This window comes from Calidris pugnax, unplaced genomic scaffold (assembly GCF_001431845.1).
Source record: "Calidris pugnax isolate Ruff unplaced genomic scaffold, ASM143184v1 scaffold252, whole genome shotgun sequence".
In the NCBI taxonomy this organism is placed as follows: Eukaryota; Metazoa; Chordata; class Aves; order Charadriiformes; family Scolopacidae; genus Calidris; species Calidris pugnax.
Window position 1 is genome coordinate 3,865,856 of NW_015091118.1, and position 19,319 is coordinate 3,885,174.

Here is a 19,319-nt window from a genome sequence, read left to right on the forward strand (position 1 = left end):
CCAAGGGCGGGGATCGCCCCCTCTCCCATCCCTCTCTCCCTCCCTCCCTCCCCAGCGGCATGGAGACCCGGCGCGGGAGGCGGCGGGGAAGCCCCCGGAGCTGAGCCGGCCGGTGGGTACCCTCCTTCGGGGCTGGGGAGGGGGACGCGGAGGGGATGGCGGAGAAACTTTCCGCCGGGCAAACTCGGGCGGCGACCGATGGGGCGCCGGGGGGAAGGAGTGGAGAGTGGGGGGAAAGCGACTCGGGGAAACTTCTGCCGCGGGGGCTCCGCCGCGGATCCCTCCGTCCCGTCCCGTCCCGCTCCGCCGGGGGATGCGGAGCCCAGCGCTGTCCCCGCATCCCCCCGCGCATCCCTCCGCGCCCCTTCCCGCCCGGCGGCGACTCGCTCCCCGGCTTTGCCCCGCAAGGTGCAGCGGCTCCGGGCTCGCTCCCCGCCTCGCACCGGGGTTTAGCTCGCAGGCAAGAGCTGTGTTTTCTTTTTTAATTTTTTTTTCCCTCCCTGCTTTTACATTTTTTTAAATCTTTATTTATTTATTTATTTACTTATTTTTTGTCGCAGGGAGCGGGCGAGGGAGAGAGGGGGTGTGCGTGTCTGTCGCTGCTCTTCAGCTGCAGTTGCTCTTGGCTGAGCCTGGGGACTGGCTGCAGCTGCTGGGGAGAGAGGGATGTTACCGGAGGACCTGCCTGTTCGTATTTTTATCTATCTATCTATCTATCTATCTATCTATCTATCTTTTTTTTTTCCACATGTTTTTAGAAGGGAGGGCTCGCCTTGCCCTCCCTGTTTGCAGGCACCCAGGCGCTGGTTGGAGCTGGGGGGAGGCGCGGGGGGAGCCGCCGTGGTCCCCCCAGAACCCCTGCAGGGCTTTGCGGGGCAGAAGCGAGGGGGTCCCCATCCGCATCCCCATCCCCATCCCCGCCGTGCTGCCCGGGACTGCCCGCAGCGTCTCCGGGACGGTCGAAACTCGGAGCTTCTGTGTGTGTGTCCGTGTAAGCGTGTGTCCGTGTCACTCTGAGTGTGTGTGTGTGTGTGTGTGTGCAAGGGCTGGTGCGTGCCTGGGAGCGTGCGTGCTTGGGGAGGCGCTTGGAGGGAACCTGCTCCGGCTGGGGATGGGTTAAAACGTGCCTCTCCCAGCTCTAACTTCTGCTCTTAAAAAGAGTAATCCAGCCTCTCCTGCCCACTTTCTGAACCCCGCTGGATTATTTGCAGGAGGAAAAGAGAGCTGCGCTGCCCCGAGAAACGCATCAGTGGGTGTCTTTTTCCTTTTTTTTTTCTTTTTTTTTTCTTTTTTGGTTATTGTTCGTGGTGGCTTCATGCACTTGCTTTGTTGTTGGGAGGATTAAGGGTTGCCGAGTGTCCTTAGTCCCAGATCCAATTAAAATAAATGCAAGTAAATGGGACATAAAGGGAAGTCAGCACTGGCACCCCGGCAGAGGCACTAAAGCATCAAGGTTGGTTAAAAGGAAGAGACTGGATGAAATGAATGTGTTCCTTCTTACTCATTTGCTTTCCCTTCGCAGCTCTGTCAGACAGGCTGTGAGAGGTGCATCATTTGATCGGGGCTTCGCCCATCCTTAACCAATCTCTGTCCAGCAGAAAGAAAGGGAAAAAAAACGTCTTCTCCACAGGCATTTTAACTTAGCTGTCATTGAGCAAATGCTTGGCTTTATGAAATCTGGTTTGAGTTCTCAGCAAATGAGTTAAAAATCAAGAGAGGGTGAGCTATGAGAGATGCAGAGAAGAAGTGCTGCACCATTTCCTAGTCGGACTGTGTGCTTTCACCGAGGGCTTCTTCCTGAGCTGGAGCGGTGGTGGGGAGGGTATAAGCATTAGCTGGGAAAGCAGAACAAGGCAAAATAGGCTGCCTAGTTCTTGGCTGTCCTTTTTTCTTCCTGCTGACATACAGAGGGGCTTATCCTTCAGCTGAACAAAAAGTTACTTTTATTGCTTGGAGAGGACTTGGTGGTGGATGCGAGGAGAAAAGGAACGATCCGTCTGGAGCCAGCTTGCCTTTGGAAAGTGCTTTGGAGAGTGCTTTCTCTTGCTGCTGAGAAGGAGCTTACAGCCGTGATCTTTGTGTCCAAAAAACACTGGAGTCTTGTTGAGAGAGCCAGGTAGGAGCCAATGTACTGCAGGGCTGGAAACTATGGATATCCCTCTGCCTGATCCTTTGGTGGTGCTAGTGTTGTAGAAAATCAGCAGGTTGGCTGTAGTTGCCTTGATGCAGAAAATCATACTGTCTTTTTCTTTACTTTTCCTCCTTGTTTTTTTATTTTTAGCTTGATTTTTAATGTAGCATCTGTTGGCATCTTAATGGCTGTGAGCCGAAGGTACGCGAGATGCTTCCTGAGCTGTGTGTAACCTTACTGTGTCGTTATCCCATGTGTGCGGGGCAGTGATGGGGTATAACCTGCCCAGTTCTCCTAAGTGCTGGCTTGCTCCATTTCTGACACAAGGACCTTCTGTTCTACCAGGTTATGTTGTCGCGGTTCCTACCGTCAAGTTGCGCCGTTGTGACCTGATGTGCTCTGGTTGATGGATTCTGTCAAATACAATGAAGTGAGCAATTAGGAGGGAGTTAGGGTGTTTAGCCGTTGCTTGTTAGGAGCAGTTTGTAGCTGCTCTTCCACTACAGATGTATTTCTGTGCTGAATTCTCAAATGTCTTCCGACACATGCCAACTGCACTCATGCCACTTGTATTTACAGACAGGTTTTTTTCTGAAGGACAGAAAGTTGGTTAGGATGAGGTTTGTTTTAGCACAGGGTGCCAGTGTGAAACATCACTCTTCTGGATGCAGGTTTGAATCCCTTACAGTTCGGCAGTGCCTTAAAGTTCTTAACTGTCTGGTGAGCATTTGGTTGCTTATGTGAAGGGTTTCACGACTTCTGCCTGCAGTTCATAACACAAAAGCTGCTGGCACTGTTAAGATCCTTATTGTGCTGGCTGGAAGTCCCAAGGCAGAATGGGCAGGGAGTCAAAATCGCTGTGACAGAGGTGAAATCCTGGCTATGCTGGCTTCAGCTTTGCCATAGATGACAACAGGCCAGAGCTTCAATCCAGAAGTAGTCCTCCCTTCTTGTTGGTAATCCCAATGTATGCTCTAGGGAAGCTTTTGCTTTTCCTGCTGCCACCCGGGCTGTGTCTGTTAGTGCAGAGATGTAGGTCTCTTAGGACCCCAGATGTGGGCACATGCTGACTGTCTCCTTGCTCGTGTCCAGATTCACTCCTAGGAACGTGGATGGGGCGTTCTGCTCTGAGCAAGATGAGCTTCTTCAGCCTGCAGTGGAGGGAGCCGTCGGTGGCTGCACCCGCTGCATCCCCCCGTTCCCTGCTTCTGCATTTGCAAATTATCAGTTTGGTGACAGACAGTCAATATGTGAAGCAACAGCACATTTCGTTAATTCAACCCTACTTAGCCCGTGCCCACTGCGTGAGTTTCCTCTGTGTATGTGATCTAGTGAGCTGTTCTCAGAGACACTTCGTATATCCAGCGTCCGGATGAATTTTTATGTTAAGTGACAGCGACAAATGGGAAGTGTTTGATATTTTTTTACCAGTGGAAGGTGCGTGGTGAAGAATATTAGAATCTGCATTTAATCAGTGCTGGTGGAAAGCTGGTCCAGGTCATGGCCATGTAATAAAACTGGTGTTTCAACCAGATTGTGTTGCTTCAGTTTACTATATTCAGTGGCATACAAGGAGATTTGTTAATATACAATGAAAATGTTGACTGGGGTTGAGGTATTTGGATCTGTCTGATGTTTTTTGCATATTTTTTTTTTTAGAGTGGGAACACTTTGGTATCTGTAATTCCAGTGCAGACAGCTCTCTTTTACAGTATGTTCTTTTACCGTGCATTCACCCCAGACTTTTAGGTATTTTGCTCATGTATGATGACGAAAGGAATGAAAATATAAACTAATGTGGAACCGAGTAGCTTGTTTTCCATGTGCATCCTTATGTCCTTAGTTTAAGAGACTTAAATAAGGAGGATATCTTAAACTGTTATAAATTATACCTTATTAGTGTCTCAGCTTGTTTTCTATGAGAATTTATGCATCTAAACCAAAACAGTCCTAATTCTCATTTAATTTAGATAATTGCATAGGCCTCATTTTGTCCCATTGTAAAAAAAATGTAGATATTGTAACAGGCATCGAATCAGACCCTGAAGTCATACTAGTGATGTTAAAATCTGGATGAGTATGTCAATGGCAAGTAAGTTTTGGGCACTGTTAGTACTGTCGGGATGCAAAAGATGGCAGTGCTGTGAAGAGGGATCTGAGCAAACCCCGCTGGGCTCCCGTTCAAACCTCTGCCCTGGGATCTGCGCGAGCTTCCAGCTTGTGGGTTGTTCGGGTTTTTTTTATAAGTGCAATTCAAAGAGTTGATTATAGCCATTAATATCTTTTGCTCTGTGTGTTGTCTAAACCTTAAGGACCATATTTTCTTTAGTGTTTGGACTTGAGGGCTGAGCTGGAAGGCAGGACTTGCTGGGTCCTGGACTAGAATATACATCTTGTGGTGGTTTGAGAGACATCCTATTCTTAGCTCGTTTTTTGCTTAACTTCATATGAAAACTGCAAAATACAGAGTAATTTTGGGTGAGATTGGTGTTCCATGGGATTGGTAACAAGGCTACCACTCATCTTAAAACCTCCTGATTTCACTCTTGTGTTTTTTCTTGAAAGAATCAAGAGCAGACCTTGACGCGAGTGGTGTAGGGTTTGTGTTGGAAAATTCTCTGTTGTCTTATTGAGCTGTTGTTGATTTTGCTGCCAATCTTGGTGTGTAAGCCTGGCTGCTATAATAATTACACCTAAACGTGTCTGTGCCTCTACTGGCCATCACCCACAGTAATCAAAGCACGGACCCTGCAGGCAGTTACAGCAAGTCAACACAAACGAAAAACACCAGTGGCTTCGCCTGAGAGAAAACAATATTTTATTTCTTCCTCCTGGATGATGCCCCTACTAATTGTCTGGCTTTCAGTCTATCAGTGTGACTTCCTTTGACATCAGCAAGGCTTGCCTTGATGGTCAAACATGTGCCAGCACTTCTGCTGCTGGTTCGGTGGTGCTGCCCCTCTGCTCCTGCAGAGTCCATGGCTCCAGGGCTGGCTGGAGAGATGTGGCAACACATCCAACTCCCCTGGGCTGAAATCCTCTTCCCTTCCCTACTGTCTGAATGGATTTCTTTCTGCTTTAGAAAGCATCTGTGATTAAGGTATTTTTTTATTTTTAAATGGGTTTAGCATCCCATTCTGAGATGTGTTGGGCTTTCCAGGCAGGTGGCCATCAACAAACTCAGTTAGTCCCCTTCTGTCTTCATTGGAGCTGATGGTGGGGTTCAACGCTGACTGTAATGAGAGTTGGTTTGAGGCCGTTCAGGGCATTTCTTAAAATCCTGCCCTGCAGCATTTCCAGCTTCTTAGCTTGGTCCTGTAGAGCATCTGGGGAGGGGAAAATAGTTTTGATGACTTCCTGTAGTGCTGGTGAGAAATGGTCTGTCACCAGCCCTGGAAATGCACAACGCTACTTGTCTCTGCTTGCGCTGTGCAAACCGGCTGTAAATAACATTTCTTCTGTGTCTTTGCAGACTTCAAAGACTATTCCAGCTGTTGGAGGAAGCCTAGTGAGAGAAGGTAGCTGCAAGTTTAATTGTAGCTTCAGGACTTGAGCTAAATCAAAATCCAAACAATCTGATAAAAAATTACAGGCACTTGAATGTTGTTAAAGGTTAAAAGTGAGCCCTCTTCAGAACAACTATTAATGTTTTAAATCTCAAAATAAAGGAGCTTATTAATATTCCTAAATAACATTGAACATACATTACAGTTTTGCCTTCAAACCATCTGAGCACTTCTCATGATAATGCAGATTAAATTTAGTGACAAGTGCACATAATGACAGTATAAATGTCAGTTTTGCTATCAGATGTGTTGCACTGGTATCTTTTTAATATTAAACATGATTATGTCCCCTATTGCTTAAACAAATCACGGCACCCAGAGTCTTAAGAGGATGTCTCTGTGTTCTGCCACAGGGTGAAATAATTTGTTGACTCTTCATATTTAAATAATTAGTTAATAATTTTGACATTTACATGTCTGGCGTGGTTTTGATTTTTTGTTGGTTTTTTTTTTGGAAAGCTGGTGTTTGAAATTCTTCCCTTTGTATCCTCTAAGTGTCAATTAAATAACAGGAGCTCATGCTGTGGTCAGGTGAGTTAAGTCGCTGCCTGCATGGCTGTATCTTTGTGGTGGGATTGCGTGCAAGGTGGAGTCGCCAGTTTGTGTTTCATCGGGGTGACCTAGCTTTATGGATTTTCACTGCAGTGCAATGCATACGATGGATGCACTGGCAGTCATTAAACCCAGAGCTGAGGCTTTACACAGGCAGATTTTTTAGAGGCTTGCTGTGATATTTTTTAGTCTGAATTCAGACACCACTATTTGCCGTAGGGATCTTCGAGGGAGCCGAATTGCTGGTTTCCTTTGCAAAAGCCCAGCCTTTTTCTTTGTTCTTGCACTTTGCAACAAATGTCATTTTTTGTTCCTGCTTTGCCCTTGATAGTGGGTGTCAATATTATTGTAGTAGTCCAGACCTAGAAAAAGCCTGTACTATGCAGAAGGAAATGTTCCTCTGGCAAAGAAGCTAGAGGATTGTGGGGAACAACAGGAATAATAATTATTACTATTGTTATATTAAGCTGGAGGTTTTCATTCAGGGCCAAGATGCAAACAGAGTGAAAAGGCAGCTGCTACTTTCCAGTAGCCAAAAGGCTTTAGTTTTATCTGATCCTTAATAGCCAGAGGGTGACATGAGGGATGGCACAGAGGCAACATGCTGGTAAAGCATCCGAGCACCTCTGCCGCTTGCCCAGAGCTGGAAGGTTGGGATGATGCTGGAGTTCTTGGGGAGTTTTCATGGAGCAAGCTGGCTTTCGTGTCTTGCCGTTGACCTTCCGCGTGTGGACACATCTCTCTCCAAATGATGTGTGAGCTTTGGATCACCTCCTCTGTGTTGGAGGGGGCTTTGCTGGCCTGTCTTGCTGCCCTGCAGCGGGCTGCTGGCCCGTTCCTCTCCGCTCCGCATGGCAGCATCTGCTTGGGAGGTTCTTTACCCAGCGTGGTTTGTGCAGGGAATATTTAAAGATGCCCACAAGGCTCCTTTGGTGTGGTTTATTACTTGAGTAAAAAAGCATTGTGATACAGATCATTAGGAGTATAAGCAAATATTCTGTGTGCTTTTGCAGCCGTATGGTGAGGTCAGGAATAAATGGGGAGGCACGTACGCTGCTGAGGGGGCTTTGAGAGCTGGCTCTCACCAGGACGTGATGTGGCTGTTCAGCAGTGGTTTGTCTTCGGGCAAATTTACACAGTGAGGTTTAGCTGGATTCATGCTGGGGTCCTGGTCCTCTGAGCTTGCACAGTGCAAGCCTGGGCTCTGCTTTGGAGCAAACCAGCAGATACTGGAGAGAGAGCGAGCCCGGAGGCTGGGAATGAAGCCTGCAGGGATCCCCTAAGGATTAGTGGGGTATAGGGGAAAAGACCCACATACCATGTTAAACCAGCAAGATGTGTTTTGTTTCCTTTTTTTGCTTTCTCTCTGCTTCCTCAGCTGTTTCCAGAAGCTGAATCCTGGACCATCCTTCCCAGAGCTGTTACCTTCTATTTGGAGTTGTTTAGCGACAGCTAAAATGATTCTTGAACATTAATAAATACCAGTTGATCCACAGCTGACTTTTTCAGGTAGAGGGTGTGAGTGTGCAAAGACTAAGGAGAAAGCAGAAGGGAGCAGAAAGACAATTTCAGTATGAGTAAGGAGTGAGTAGAGGGTACTCCCATATCTGGCCGTGGGTTAATGAACGTTGAGGAGCAAAGGATGGGAAAAGAAACAGTAGGAGGGTGGGTGCTGTTTTCTGATGGTGGTGACTGAGCAAAGGAACATGGATGTTTTGGGGTCCTGGACTGTGCTAAACACCTGGCTGGGGAATGGGGAGAGGGAGAAAGGTGGATAGGGAGCTATATTAACCTTCACTTTAACTGGTTTGGTTTGTTTTTCTTTAAGTTGTCTTAAATACCTGAGGTTTTCAGCATGGCTGAAGTAATATAGTTAACGTCTTTCTTTGGTGTTCTTAGACTGACAAGCCTAAAATGTGCTTTCAGACTTAGTTTTTCATTAGCTACTGTACGTGCAAGCCGAAAGTGTGTCTGCACATGGATTCTGGGAGGCAGTGGTGTACGGAGGGTCTGGCTGAGACTGAACCAGATTCAAATTTTGGACTCTTATAAAAATGTTGGTAACTTTGGGCATGTTTCATACCTTATGTTACTGGTTTGTTGTTTTATCTGTAAAAATTAAGATGATAATAATAATAATAATAATAAAAAAAAGGAATTTTACTATCTATTCCCAGAAGCTTTGAATAAGCCATTATTGTGATAGGCAGAAAAAAGCTACACGAGTGTGTTTATTGCAGAAATTCACATCACTTCTCTTACTAACTCTTCTGAGAGATTTCCTTTTGGCTTCGTAATCTCGCTGCCGCACAAGTACATTTTAGCCAAAGTGTTTGTAAAATGAATTTAGCATTCCATCACTCTTGCAGATGTAACAGATCTTTCACAGTCTGCTCGCAGTCTGCTGTAGGGGCTGGTCTGCCCAGCGTCCTGGCCTGGCTCTCATCTGCATCAAGAGGGTCATTGGCAAGAGGGGAGGAATCTGAAGCATCCTGCAATGATCTCCTCGTGTACATATAATTTACATAAGCCTTTTACATCAAAAGTAATTTGTCCCCCAATGGATGCATTGCTGGAGCCTTGGTAGGGAAGCAGTTGAATCACCATCCCTGGAGGTATTTAAAAGACAGATAGACATGGTGCTTAGGGACATGGTTTAGTGATGGTTTTGGCAGTGCTAGGGTAATGGTTGGTCTTAAAGGTCCCTTCAGACCTTGAGGATTTTATGATTCTATCATCATTACTCATTTGGGTAGTCCTGTTGGGTATGTCAATCTTGCCTCTTGAGGGTTGCTCAGATACTGCCAACAGGACCAAAACTGCTCTCTTAGCAGCCAGAGGTCACCCCTCCACTGAGTAAGGAGCTTGTGAACCCCAGTACCCGTGGTGGACGCTGATGTTCTTAAGGCAGCAGGGGACTTGCCCAGAAGCCATGTGCAGAAGGCAGGCTGGGCAAGGAGCTTCTCATGGCCACGGAGCATGCTGTGCTTTTGGCCATTCTTGCAGGTGCCCTTCAGGGGTTATATGGAGATACACACTGGCTTTAATAGGAATCATTAAGCAGAAATTATGTAGGTCATTATCTTGTGTGAAGTGGGAGTTCTTGTGCAGCACGTGTGTACGATGAGGATTGTGGCTGTTATGGTGGTATGCCCTTACAGAGTTTAAGTAATGTTGCTCTTACGTGTTTCAAAGTTGTTCATAATAGGACTGGCCACCTTCAAGGTGCACTTTATGCGTGGGCTGTCTTTATTGTACTGATGGCATAACTGTATTTGTTGCTGAAGGTTAGTAGAAGTCCTAGTGTCCTCTTGGTTAAGTAGTGCTTGGCATTCATGGAGTCGTTTTCAATCCACTGCGGTGAAGCTGAGATTAGAATCTGATTCTTTGGATTTTAGACAAAAAGAATAGTGACTTCTCGTGAGTGTTCGTTTCTCTGCCAGTAGAGGCTGGATGACTTAATCTCTGCATATATCAACATGTTGATCAAGTTTCACAGCAAAGTTTCCAGGGGTAACTATAACAAATATTTAAAAATCTAAGCCTCGATGTAATTTAAGGCCTCGTTTGGTTATACAGTTCTGAGTGTAATGGGAGTGACAGCTCAGGGCTGGATTTTAGGGTAGCTTTATCTGCAGTAATATTCAGCTGTAGGTCTATCAAAACAGTCTTCTAAAGCCAGAGCTGCCTGTGGCATGTCATTTAATCAAATATGCCTTGATAAAATCAGTGCAAGGTTCAAAGATAAAAAATGAGAGCATCTCCCTTTCAGGTACCTGTTATGAAGTCATAGGGCTGAGATCCTGTGAAAAGGACAAAGTTGGATTTATTTTGGATGTTTACTGAGGAAGACGTATCTGGTTGGTTAGCTCTTTCCTTCCTTCCTTCTCTTTGGGTAGTGCAATGAGCATAATTTTTTGGGTAACGCAATGAGCATTCCAATTAAGCATTGGAATGGGCTGCCCAGGGAAGTGGTTGAGGTACCATCTCTGGAGGTATTTAAAAGACAAGTTGACATAGTGCTTAGTGACATGGTTTAGTGATGTTTTTTTTATCAGACTTAGGTTGATGGTTGGACTAGATGATCTTAAAGGTCCCTTCTAACCTAGAAAATTCTATGATTCTGTGATTCTATAAGGCTGAAGCTCATGTCCAGGGTGGAGATGGGAGCAGAGCCCTTTGCAAAGCATTGCTGAGCTGCTGCTATTTACAGAGCAGGGTTTTAAAACCAACCATCATGCCGAGTTGCGTGCCATGCCTTGCGAATGGAGGTACTTCAACTGCTTATTCCAGCACGTCAACCCCAGGTGCAGCTGAGAGCAATCAGGAGGTTGTTGAGATCTAGATGCAGAAATGCCATAAACTGTACTCATCTCTTCTTACCCATTGCCAGTCAGAGCCTTTCATTTGAAGTAATGTTATTTTTGTCATGAGCCAAACAAAACCACAGAATTAAGCTAAAAACACACCAGACTGTAGGTTTTAAAACTGTCAGTCAACCTGTTAATTTTAAATAAAAGCCTTTTTCTAGCTTGCTTTCCTGTACTGATTCTGTTTCAGCTCTCAGCATCCGTTCCGTGGCCATTCATGAGTTGGCTTTGACACTGGGTCACTGGGAAAACCCAGTGTCAAACCAGGAATGAGAAGTGTGGGTTTTATCCCATTTCCAAAACCAGTAACTCTTTCCTCCTTAACAGTTTGGACCCTGAGTGGAGCGGACTTCATTGCTGGCTGTATTCTGAACATACATAAAGGTTTGGCATCTTCTTAATATCCAGACTTTCAAATCCAGCCAGAGATACCCACTTAGTAGATAGTTATGGAATTAAGTCTGCAGATCAGCAGTTCCCCCAAGGAAACCGTTTTACCATCCTTGTCTTTGTGCCAGGGTTCTTCCCAGCGTGGACCACTGAAACAAGAAACTGAAGGGAAAAGTGGAAATCCTGGAACTCTTAACAAGTTTGGGAATATTTCCCAAATTCATTTGGAGACAGATGTTTCTGCGTATCACCTGCAGGTCTGGTATTGTACAACTCTGCAGTATCTCTGAGGGTGAAGTTTAAAATATGGGTGTTGGCCTGGTGGGCTTGTCTCACCCTCAGCAGTAAGTCCCAAAGCTGTGTCTCCTAGGAAGGGATTAGTAACAAGCCCTCGCACTTCATTTAAATAGACTTGTTCTCCACCTGCAGTGGTACTGGAGAGACACAGGATTGTGATTTGTTCTAACGATAGCTTTCTCTAATGAGTTCCCAGAAAACATTTAGTGTATCTTGGTATTTAGTGTGTGGGTGTTTCAGAAGATGAACCTTTAGGAGGAGGGAGCTTATGGAGCAGTTTGATAGGAATGACTGATAATGAGTCAAAATGCTGCTGAACAGCCCTGAACTGTTGCTATCTGGTCTTGCTGAGAGAGAGCTTCACAGCCAGCCCCTTCGGGAGCCTACTGGAGACACAGCTTCAGCCCACAAATACATAGTTTGTTTTGCTGGCAAATATCAAAAGGCTTCATGAGGAGGGACAGGATCCTCACTCACTCCCATTTCAGAAATGAAGGTATCGAGGCAGATGAATTGACTTGCTCCATAGCCACACAAGGGTTAGTGGTTGAGTAATTTACAGGACTCAGTTGTCCTTGAATTTTTGTTGAGCTGCAGATCATGCTCAGCAGTTGTGCCCAAGAGGAAGAAGACACTACAAGGTAGTTGTGTGGCTTCCTTTTTACTTAATATTCATAGTTGGTGGACCCAGGAGGAGAGCAGTCCTGAGATAGGTTTGGTGGTACTGCAGGACCCTGAGCTCCTTTAGTGTTGGGTATAACTCTCTTCTCCCTTTTTCCACTGGCTGGCCAATGCACCACTTCTCTCAATTTAAACTAATATTTAATATGCTCACTGGTTTTGTCTAGGATCAGAGAAGCACGGAGAAGTCTGTAAGGTGTTTTGGATCCACATTTTTCTGCTACCACCATTTTCTTGTGTTAATCCAGCTCGACTGGAACCAAGAATCACCTGCATTTTCTCTGAAAACCAAAGCTTTGCAGGTGTGTAGCAGGAGTGGAGTACAGAAGGGAAGATACCAAAAATAGAAGGAATCCTAATTTGTTGCCTTGCTGCTCCTGAGTGTCTCCAGCAGTATGAGCACTGGCTACATCCTGGGCTGTGCGTTGCATAAGCTTGTCCCTGCTCAGTCGTGGTAGTGAAGTAAGGTTCATGTCTGTTAGGATTCTGTGCGTGTTGGTTTAACTCAAGATTTCCCTTCCAGCATAGAAGTAATTAAGTAGTATTTCTCTAGAGAAAAGAGATCCAGGTTTTAAGGTAGTCAGAAGTTACCCATGAGCCTTCATAGAGGTGCGTTTTGTCTTAGTTCAGGCTCTGTACTGGCCCCCCTCCATGAAGAAGTCAGGTCTCCTGGGCTCCTTATCATCAGCAGATCTGGAGATAAATTAATTCCATCTATGAAGGGTCACCCCAGCCTAGCAGCAGAGGCTCCCTCTGTGGTTAATGAGAAGCACCTCCAGATGGAATTCCTTCCGTCCTTCCTAGCAAGGTACTTCGCATGAGTGATTTGTGCTGCTCATATTGATTACAGTGGCAGTGGAGCCGACTTACTTATATTAGATACATAACTTTTAGCTGGCTGAAGTCAAATGAGAAAAATTCCCCACTTATCATCTTGGGTGGGTTTAGCGACCTCCAGTAGTGCCACCACGCTAGAGTCTGTTAGGAAATTATACTGGTGAAAAAGGAGTGAAGAAAGGTCTTTCTAGGTAAAGAAAAAAAGAGAGACAGTACCACTACTAGGTTTCTTTTAATTTGAAGACCCAGAATGGTTAGCAGCTGCTAATGTGCTTTGCCGAAGATGGCCGCTATTGAGAGCATGTGGGAGTTGTGATTTTTGAAAGTAGTTTTTGGACAAAAGTTCTTGACAAAGGTAAGCACACAGCTTACAGAGTCTGTCGTTGGGAAGCACCAATTAGAAAGGAAAACATAGCAGAAATTAAAAAAGAAAGAAAATTCTGTTAATGCCTGTCTTTGTGGCAGTAAGTAGGTCAGTGAGCTGAGACAGACCCTATACAGGCTTGCGGTTCCCACACAGCGAGGTTGGAAGAAAGGTGCTGAAGCAGAGGCGGTGATTTAATCCGGGGTAAAGCAAAGAGTACTGGATACAGAGTCAAAATTGTAGAAAACATCTTATATTCTGATTTTTGAAATTAAGATAAAGCTGGTGTCAGCCCTGCCTTCCCACGCAGAGATGGCCAAACCTGTTGTCTTTGGGTTTTATGGATGGAGGGGCTAAAGCAGATTAATTGAGGGGGCCAAGATTATTCTCTTGCACATGTGCTTGCTGACCTTGGTGCGAGGCACCGTCTCCGTGTGTGTCCCACGCAAAGCCAACTGCTGCTGCCTGGGTGGTGGAGGGACCTCAGGACCCCCCTGCACGGGGCCGCGGTCACGGGGCGTGCGCAGGGATTGAGGTGCCCTGATTCAGGACCTGCTGAAAGCCCTTCGCCTGATGAGCAAGTGACGACACCAGTTCCCTTTCCCTGATGAACATAAGGGTAAGACTCCAATTATTTTCCGCATAATGAGGAGGTCACTGAAAGAGGGACTGGAGTTTGGCAGGGCAAAATGGGAGCGTTCCCCTGTTTCCATTTTGCGCTGGGAAGCCTCATTATTTAGTTATGTGGTTATGAATGAAGTTCTGGCTCTGGAGGCTTTAGGTGCTTGAAAGGAGGCAGTGATCATCATGGTGTATCTGGGGATCACATAAGGTAGTGTAGGAAAGGCTGGCTGGGGCTTAGCTTTTTTGGAAACATCCTAGGGCTAATGGAAGAGGAGGATAATTAATGGGTCAGGATATGGACAAGTCAATATAAAAAAAGAATAAAAAGAATGTTAGTATTAACCATCCTTCTTTTTTTTTAGGAAGAAAAATTTTAAATCTATCTTTATGCAGACTAATGGCTATTAAATGAGGGATTTCACTGAATTTCACTGAATTTCTAGAGTTGGAAGGGACCATAGAGATCATCTAGTCCAACTCCCCTGCTGAAGCAGGATTGCCTAGAGCTAGAGCATGTTACTCAGGACTGCATCCAGGCGGGTTTTGAAAATCTCCAAAGAAGGGGACTCCACAACCTCCCTGGGCAGCCTGTTCCAGGGTTCCGTCACCCTCACCGTGAAGAAGTTTCTCCTCATATTTGAGTGGAACCTCTTATGTTCCAACTTGTGCCCGTTGCCCCTCGTCCTCTCGGTGGGAACCACTGAAAAGAGTCTGGCTCCCTCCTCCTTCAACCCTCCCTTGAGATACTTGTAGGCGTTGATAAGGTCTCCCCTCAGCCTTCTCTTCTCCAGACTAAAGAGTCCCAGCTCTCTCAGTCTCTCCTCATAAGGGAGATGCTCCAATCCTTGAATCATCTTTGTAGCCCTACGCTGGACTCTTTCTAGTAGTTCCCTGTCCCTCTTGAACTGGGGAGCCCAGAACTGGACACAGTACTCCAGTTGTGGCCTCACCAGTGCAGAGTAGAGGGGGAGAATGACTTCCCTTGACCTGCTGGCTACACTCTTCCCTATACAACCCAAGATACCATTGGCCTTCCTGGCCGCAAGAGCACACTGTTTACTCATTGCCATTTTACTGTCCACCAGGACCCCTAGATCTTTCTCTTCAGTAGTTGCCTCTAGCGGGTCCACCCCTAACCTGTATTGGTGCCTGACATTCTTCTTCCCCAGGTGCAGGACCCTACACTTTTCCCTGTTGAACCTCATGAGGTTCTTCTTTGCCCAGCCCTCCAGCCTGTCCAAGTCTCGCTGGATGGCAGCACAGCCCTCCGGGGTGTCAGCCACTCCTCCCAGTTTGGTATCATCAGCAAACTTGCTGAGGATACACTCTGTCCCCTCGTCCAGGTCACTGATGAATATATTAAACAGCACGGGTCCAAGTATTGACCCCTGGGGGACTCCACTGGTTACAGGCTTCCAACTTGAACCTGCTCCATTAATAATTACCCTTTGGGTCCTGTCACACAGCCAGTTCTCAATCCACCTCACTGTCCCCTCATCCAGCCCATACTGCCTCAGTTTCCCAATGAGGATGTTATGGGAGACAGTGTCAAAAGCCTTGCTGAAGTCAAGGTAGATGACATCTGCTGCCCTCCCCTCATCCAACCAACCGGTTATGGCATCATAGAAGGCTATCAGATTGGTCATACATGATTTACCCTTGGTAAACCCGTGTTGCCCACTTCCAATAACCCCCCACTCTTCAACTTGTTTGGAGATGACATCTAGTATGAGTCTCTCCATCACCTTCCCAGGGACAGAGGTGAGACTAACTGGTCTGTAGTTCCCAGGGTCCTCCTTCTTGCCCTTTTTGAAGACTGGAGTGATGTTGGCCTTCCTCCAGTCCTCAGGCACCTCTCCTGTTCTCCACGACTTCTCAAAGATGATCGAGAGTGGTCCAGCAATAACGTCTGCCAGCTCCCTCAGCACTCGTGGGTGCAACCCATCAGGGCCCATGGACTTATGAATGTCCAGTTTGGCCAAGTGGGCCCGAACCTGGTCCTCATCTACTTGAGGAAAAATTTCCTCTCTCCATACCGTCCCCCTTGCCTCCAAGGTCACAGATTCATGAGGGGCAGTCCTAACAGTGAAAACTGAGGAAAAGAAAGCATTCAGCAGCTCTGCTTTCTCTGTGTCTTCCACTACTAGGGTGCCCACCTCATCCATCAGTGGGCCCACATTATCCCTAACCTTTCTCTTGCTGTTAACATACTGAAAAAAACCCTTTTTGTTATTGTTAATATTGGTGGCCAAGATGAGCTCCACTTGAGCCTTGGCCCTTCTAATTTTCCCCCTGCATATCCTCACCGCTTCATGGTATTTCTCCTTATCTACCAGGCCCTTTTTCCAAAGATTATAAGCCTTCTTTTTGCTCCTGAGTTCCAGCCGAAGCTCTCTATTTAGCCAGGCTGGTCTTCTTCCCTTCCTGCTTGATTTTAGGGACTTGGGAATAGCTATATCTTGCGCCTTTAAGAGTGCCTCCTTGAAGAATGACCAGCTTTCCTGGGCACCCTTGCCCTCGAGGACCATCTCCCAAGGGACACCCCCAATCATGCTCCTGAAGAGGCCAAAGTGATATTTCAATCTAGGAAATGTGAAACAACTGGACCAACTGAACTGTTGTTGTGCAGAGAGAGGATGCTGGTGAAGTGACAGCGATGGGTGGGATGTGCATTGGTGCTGGTCAGCCAGGAGTGCTCTGGGGCTGACTGGTGGTTACAAAGCTGCAGAAGGAGCCCAGTCTGATGTTTCGGTGGAAAACATGAAGAGAAATCCTGAGTTTTGCACTGTTCTGAAAATGCTTTGGAATGTCTAAATTTTTGCTTATTTTTGTTTGGTTGCTTTGGTTTTGACAGAAAAGGATTTTCACCCAAATGGAATTGTGTAGAAACATTTTAAAACTTTAGAGTTCACTTCTCCCATTTTTCAACTCTTTGATATTTTTTCCCATTCTTTAGGGAACAGGATGGAAAAGAAATAACAAGAAAGAGGTGGTTGTTGCACATAGAAACCTGTTGTTCTCCAGTTTAAAGAGCTTTCATAAACTTGAATAGGAGGATTTAATAAAAAATATGTGTGTGCATGCACGGAATTAGCAAGCATCCTCATCTCATTTTTCTGTTTTTATATCTGTATAAATTTACTTAACGCGTAGAGAGACAGCGAGCTGTGTACCTGTTTAGTTTTCACATTAATGAAGCCCTAGGTTGAAAGAAGATGAAGTTATAAAAATGAAGTGCTTCATGGCATTGATTTCTCTAGACGCTAACAAGGCAGAATTTGAGTGGAGATGACAACAAAGTAATGTCTCTGTGGGCTCAAATGCCAAATTACAGAAAATGTAAATAAATTAACTGAGTCATCCTGTTATTTTTCAGGCTAAGGATGTTACGCAAACAATTTCTAGAGTCTTCCAGAGGTATGTAAAACTAGTGATGGAGTACTAAGGGGGTGTGACATAGTCAACTAATTTTGTGGTGTATTACAGGATTATATTTTGGAGCAGGTAGTTTCAGAGAAGAAATCATTCTTCGTTTAATACACAGTTGTATCATGGAATCGGTTGCAGGAGAAATGAAAGTCCCACCAAATGACTGGGACAAAATGACAAGTTTATTCTTCAAGTTATGGAACAAGTCCATAGAAATATTGCGATAAATGAATCCAAGGTACAAATTAAAGAAAGGATTAGAGGTGTGGATGTGGCTCTGTTGCCCCGGGAGCAGTGTGGCTCTGCCATAGGATCTTTTGCCTGCATATGGGGGATTTTAGAGCTACCTCATTGCACAATTGTCTCTCAAAATAACCATCATATTTTGGAGTGTGGTATTTGTGTGTCTCGGTGGCTTTGTTAGTTATAATGAATTTACAATAAAAAGGACGCGCCTTTTCCTTTTCCTTCCCCCCCCCCCTTCATTGGTGCTTTATGTTCATCCTAGAGTAGTATATCCAGCTGGAAACATCCCTAAACTCACGTGGCATTAGCTCCTTTAGACTGGGTACTCCTGTATCAGGTTTTTATTTCCCTGTTGTAAGCATTAAAGTATGTTAGTGCAAAATTATCAGCTTTAGGTGGTAGTACGCAAAGACAAGTGAAAAACTGGCCTAAGAAAATCTCTTGTATGAGATGAAGCTGTCTGAGAGAAATTTTAGCTTTACTGTTAAGTCTCAGCCTAAAATTGAAAGGGGAAAATACTACTTGCAGTGTACCTTGGCATGTTCATGAAAATGAAGGCAATAAAACTGGAGTCCATGGTATCATTAGTTTTATAGCACAGCTCCAGAACCGTATGTCACTTTAGGAGGAGTGATCATCAGCTCAATGAATAAAGAATAATTATATTATATACTTTGGTGTGGATCTTATTTTGGTGTAGTATGGGTATTTTTAATGCAAATCCAGGCTGCAGTTAGGTAGAAGTCTTCTTTCCTTTCTGTGATTTCTGCCTGGTTTTGCCTTTTGTAGCTTTAGCAAGTCAGTGAGTGAAAAGAATGCCAAATATATATTTTGGTTGGATTTTATCTGTCTTGCTTTTTGTACAGTAAAGATACATCCCATAAGTTGTGATCTTGGTCAGTCATCTTTGGAATTAATTTTTCAAGACTTTTCTTTTTTTTAAGAGATTGAAGATTATTCTCTCTGCTTTCCTTTTTTTATAAAAGTCATGAAAAACTGTCACATGCTCCTTCAAAAATGTTGGATTTTCTGATTTAGCATCTTCATTGTGATATATTTGGTCTAAGTTCGCAGGGAGGTGACTTTTGGGGCTCTTTTTTTCCTGCTTCTGAGCTGGCCTCAGATTAATACAATTTTTTTTATTACTTTCTGGGAATAGAAATACAGAGAGATAATACACCTATGCAGAAGTAATATCCATCTATGAGGAAGTGAGCAGAAAAAAATATGTATCCTGCAGAAATAGAATATATATTAGTTTACGTTTCTTTCTGTATTTTGAGCTTTCAGAAGTGATAGGGTGAGCTGTTGTTGCAAGCTTCTACTTAATCTGATGTTTTTAAGGTCTCTTTTCCATTACAGTCAGGCAGACTTGCTCCACATTCAAGTTGCTAATTCTTGACGTGCGGGATATTTTCCTTCTCATTAAAATGTATTTATTTATTTTGCTGCTGTGAGAATAGCTTGCTTGAGATGCTTCTTTTGATCTTTGGTAATGTCACAGACTCAGTAAGACTGCCAGCTAAAGTGGTGTTTATCTCATTTCGGTTTTACATCCACCGTTAATTGGACCTGAATAATATGACCCCATTGCAAAAATGGTTTTAGTTTGCTAGGTCTCAATATGATGTCCAATAAGATGCAGGTGTTATTAATGCTTGGAAATTGCTCCCTGTCTGTAATTGGAAGGCTTCTTCATGTGTTTCCGTGACTTTATTTGCATTTATTGGGTTTTAGGCCTTTTAAGAAGTAGAGAGGAGGGGGAAAGGTATAGCGAGAAGCGCAAAGTTTTTCCAAAATACAATTTTTTTTTTTTTTTTTTTTTTTAATTT

The 19,319-nt window shown here is 44.9% G+C and overlaps 1 protein-coding gene across 1 annotated transcript in view; it reads left to right on the plus strand.

Annotated features, from left to right (window-relative positions):
• The first annotated feature begins 57 nt into the window (after positions 1-57).
• Positions 58-19,319, plus strand: part of FAT3 (FAT atypical cadherin 3) — a 430,327-nt gene continuing 411,065 nt past the window's right edge. Inside the window, exon 1 of the mRNA XM_014958334.1 lies at positions 58-112. The gene's annotated coding sequence lies outside the window, so the exon portion shown is untranslated. The remainder of the gene's footprint in view (positions 113-19,319) is intronic.